The following is a 5,347-nucleotide window of genomic DNA, read 5'->3' on the forward strand; positions in this document are numbered from 1 at the left end:
GTTGATGATGAAGCAGAATTTGAAGCCTTAAAGAACATTGTCTGGTCATCCTCAACCTTCCAGGAGAAAGAGCAGGACACAAGCGCGGAGAGGGCTAACCCGGATGCTTTCGGCCAATCTTGAAGGTGAAGCTGTCATGGCGACTCAGCACCTGGTGTAAAAAACAATGCAAATTATTTGGACTTAATAAGTCCTGTAATAAGGTAGAGATAACTCTGTTGTGGCCATGCCATCGTGCATGTTTTGATGCTTAACATTTATAAGCCACCTTGTTATATTCGTCCACACAGTTGATTGTTGTTCAAATAAACTGCAAGGCCAAAAAATGTGATCAAAATAATCATAGATTAGTTGGTTGATAAAAACACAACTATAATAATACTTTCCCCTGGCCCCACTGGTTCATATGACCAGGCCGGTAAGGATGAAGATCTGATATTCGGATACCCGGAAAGTACCTCGATGCTTAAGGGTTGGTGACTCATCAGTCGATATTGAACCGGGTTACAGACATTATATTTATAACTGTGAACGTCAGGAAAAATCTTAAGTACAAACAATGGGGCTTCCAAAGATAATGTAAATCAAAAAGAGAAATAACAATGGCAAGGCTACTGATTCGAATTCAATCAGTGAACCGTCCCAGAGGGGTTTAAGCTAGGATTCGAATACGATCATGTAGCCCCCAATGGTTTTGGCATTGCGCCGATCAAGAGGGTACGGGCAGCTGTGTTCTCTTTGGTTCGAATAAGACCTATGTTTGAACAGGAAGCCCCCTAATGACCTTGAGAGTTTTTTAACGACTCTGATTTGAATATGATCAAAGTCGGTTCCCAAATGGGGTTTAAGGTATGATTCGAATACGATCAAGAATCCCCCAAGTGAGCTCGGCAGTGTGCCAATCAAAAGGATATCGACAGCTATGTTCTCTTTGGTTCGAATACGACCTATGTTTGAATAGGAAGCCCCCTAGTGATCATAATTTTGAACAACTAGATTGGAGTACGATCGTAAGTCGGATCAAAATGGTCTGAGCCGGGTCAAATATGACCCGCCCCCGAGCGATCATGTAAGAAAATGATGACAATTATAATGACAAAGTTACCTTGTGAGAAGGGAAAAAAGGACAGAGGTCCTGCTTTATTATTTATCATAATATATACACTGGCAAAATATATACATCAGTGGAGCCTATGGCTCAAGTGTAGTAGGGCCGGAGATGAGCAATATTCCAAGGCCTCCGGGTCTCCTCCTCCTACTTACGTTAGTCTTTGTGCTCTCGAACGTCGATAAGGTAATATGACCCGTTGTTCAAGTTCTTGCTGACCACAAATGGTCCTTCCCAAGGTGGGGATAACTTGTGAGCATCAGTTTGATCCTGGATGAGCCGGAGCACTAGGTCACCTTCCTAAAAAGATCTGGACTTAACTCGGCGGCTGTGGTAACGGCGCAAATGCTGTTGATAAATCACCGAACGGGCGGCTGCCAAGTCCCGATGTTCATCTAACAGATCAAGAGCATCCTGGCGTGCTTGTTCATTGTCTTCCTCCACATAAGCCGCCACACGAGGTGAATCATGATGGATGTCACTAGGGAGAACCGCCTCAGCTCCGTAAACCATGAAGAAAGGCGTATAACCCATAGATCTGTTAGGAGTACTGTTGATGCTCCATAACACTGAAGGTAACTCCTCAACCCAATAACCCGCCGTCCATTGCAAAGGGACAAAGAGCCGGGGCTTAATGCCTTTCAAGATCTCTTGATTGGCTCTCTCGGCTTGACCATTGGACTGAGGGTGAGCCACTGATGAAACATCAAGCCGGATATGCTCACGTTAACAGAACTCCTCCATGGCACCTTTAGACAGATTAGTGCCATTGTTAGTTATAATGCTGTGTGGAAAACGAAAACGAAATATCACCTTCTTCATGAATTGAACCGCCGTGGCTGCATCACACTTACTGACCAGCTCTGCCTCAACCCACTTTGAAAACTTATCAACCGCCACCAATAGGTGAGTCTTTTTATCTTTGGATCTCTTGAAAGGCCCAACCATGTCAAGACCCCAGACTGCAAACGGCCAAGTAATTGGAATCATCCTCAACTCTTGAGCTGGCACATGAGCCCGCCTGGAGAACTTCTGACAACGGTCACATTTACTGACCAGATCTTCTGTGTCTGCATGAGCCATCAGCCAATAAAACCCATGACGAAAGGCTTTAGCCACGAGAGATTTTGACCCGGCGTGATGACCGCAATCTCCTTCATGAATCTCATGGAGAATCTCTTGGCCTTCTTCAGGAGAGATGCAATGCTGAAAAGCCCCTGTAACACTGCAATGATGTAACTCGCCATTGATAATCGTCATGGACTTAGACTGCCAGGTTATCTGCTTGGCCAAGGTTTCATCCTCAGGCAACTCGCCCCGTGTCATATAAGCCAGATACGGCACCGTCCAATCTGGAATGACATGAAGAGCCACCACCATCTGTGCCTCAGGGTCTGGGACAGCCAAATCTTCCTCTGTAGGTAGCTTGACAGAAGGGTTATACAAAACATCCAAGAAAGTATTAGGCGGCACCGGCTTACGCTAAGATCCCAGCCGGCTTAAGGCGTCAGCCGCCTCGTTCTTTCTACGGTCAATGTGTTCCACCTGATAACCCTTGAAGTGCCCCGCAATTGCATCAACCTCCTGACGATAAGCCACCATGAGAGGGTCCTTTGAGTCCCACTTGCCTGACACTTGCTGAGCCACGAGATCTGAATCGCCGAAGCACCTTACCCGGCTTAAATTCATCTCTTTAGCCATCCGGAGACCATGGAGCAAGGCTTCATACTCATCTGCACTGTTAGTACAAGGAAACATTAACTAGAGTACATAACATAACTTATCACCCCGAGGGGAAGCCAAAATAACTCCATCCCCCGAGCCTTCCAATTGCCTAGACCCATCAAAATGAATTGTCCAATAGGTATTGTCCGGCTTTTCCTCAGGCATCTGCAATTCCGTCCAGTCATTGATGAAATCCACCAATGCTTGAGATTTAATAGCTGTGTGTGGCACATATTTTAAACCATGAGGCCCAAGCTCAATGGCCCATTTGGCGACTCGCCCTGTGGCCTCTCTATTCTGAATAATATCCCCCAAGGGGGCAGAACTAACCATAGTGATGGGATGGCCCAAGAAGTACTGCTTAAGCTTCCGGCTGGCCATAAACACCCCATAGACAAGCTTCTGCCAATGCGGATATCGCTGCTTGGACTCAATCAGTACCTCACTGATGTAGTAAACCGGCCGCTGAACCGGGTACTCCTTGCCAGTATCCTTGCGTTCCACCATAATAGCCACACTGACAACACGTGTGTTAGCAACCACATATAGGAGCATGGGCTCCTTATCAATGGGAGCAGCAAGAATCGGCAGCTCGGCCAACTGTCTCTTCAGATCTTCAAAGGCAGTATTAGCAGCGTCATTCCAAGTAAAGCTATCCGTCTTCTTCATCATCTGATACAGCAGCATAGCCTTCTCCCCTAACCGGCTTATGAACCGGCTTAAGGCGGCGATACGACCCGCCAAATGCTGGGCATCATTAATACACGCCGGCTTGGCCAGGGAGGTGATGGCTTTGATCTTCTCTGGGTTAGCTTCGATACCTCTGTTAGAAACCAGAAAGCCCAAAAGCTTGCCTGCAGGCACACCAAAAACACACTTGGTCGGGTTAAGCATCATCTTGTAAACCCGGAGATTATCAAAGGTTTCCTTGAGATCATCGATCAAGGTCTCTTTCTCTCTGGACTTAACCACTATGTCATCCACGTAAGCATGAACATTGCGTCCAATCTGATCATGGAGACAATTCTGTACACATTGCTGGTAAGTCGCTTGGGCACTCTTGAGCCCAAAAGGCATTGAAACATAGAAGAAGGCTCCAAACGGAGTGATGAACGCCGTCTTCTCCTGGTCCTTAATAGCCATCTTGATCTGATGATAACCATAGTAAGCATCCAAAAAGCTCAAATGCTCACAACCCACCGTAGCATCGATGATCTGGTCAATACGAGGGAGAGCAAAAGGATCAGCAGGACAAGCCTTGTTTAAGTCTGTGTAATCTACACACATACGCCAAGTGCCGTTTTTCTTGAGAACAAGCATCGGGTTAGCTAGCCACTCTGGGTGAAACACCTCAATAATGAGCCCAGCCGCCAAGAGCCGGGCCACTTCCTCACCAATAGCTTTCCTTCTCTCCTCATTAAACCGCCGAAGAAATTGCTTGACCGGCTTAAACTTTGGATCAATATTAAGAGTGTGCAAAGCGAGTTCTCTCAGTACACCCGGCATGTCAGATGGCTTCCATGCAAAAATGTCCCGATTCTCACGGATGAACTCGATGAGCGTGCCTTCCTATTTGGGATCCAAATTAGCACTGATACTGAACTGCTTGGATGAGTCGCCTGGGACAAAATCGACAAGCTTAGTCTCCTCCGCTGACTGAAATTTCATGACCGACTCATTCTCTGTAGTTGGCTTCTTCAAGGATGTCATATCCACCAGGTCAACATTGTCCTTGTAGGACTTTAACTCTTCCGTCGCGCAGGCCGACTCAGCATAAGCCGCGTCACCCTCTTCACATTCCAGAGCCACCTTGCGGCTCCCATGTATCGTAATGGTTCCCTTATAACCCGGCATTTTGAGCTGCAAGTACACATAACACAGCCGTGCCATGAACTTGGCATAAGCCGGCCTCCCAAACAGAGCATGATATGAGCTCTTGATCTGAACCACTTCAAATGTTAACTTCTCGGCTCTGGAATCATATTCATCTCCAAATGCTACCTCCAACTCTATCTTGCCGACTGGATACGCCGACTTACCAGGTACAACTCCACGGAAAACAGTGTTGGACTTCTTAAGGCTCTTACCAGTCAACCCCATGCGACGGAAGGTCTCATAATAAAGGATATTGATATTGTTGCCTCCATCCATCAGCACCTTGGTGAACTTGCATCCACCCACTTGAGGGACTACGACCAGGGCTAAGTGACCCGGATTGTCAACCCGGGGAGGGTGATCCTCTCTACTCCATATGATAGGTTGTTCAGACCACCTCAAATAACAAGGGATTTCCGGCTCAACCACATTCACGTCCCTCTTATGAAGCTTCTGGTCCCGTTTACACAAACTGGTGGTAAACACATGATATTGCCCACTGTTCAGCTGCTCTGGATTGCTCTGGTAACCACCTTGTTGCTGCTGCTGACTGCCCTGACCAGCCTGTTGGTTATATCCACCCTGGTTTCCATGGGAATTTCGAAAATTGGGATTTGACCCACTGCCCGGGCCATGAAA

Source organism: Triticum aestivum, chromosome 1B (genome assembly GCF_018294505.1).
Source record: "Triticum aestivum cultivar Chinese Spring chromosome 1B, IWGSC CS RefSeq v2.1, whole genome shotgun sequence".
Classification (NCBI taxonomy): Eukaryota; Viridiplantae; Streptophyta; class Magnoliopsida; order Poales; family Poaceae; genus Triticum; species Triticum aestivum.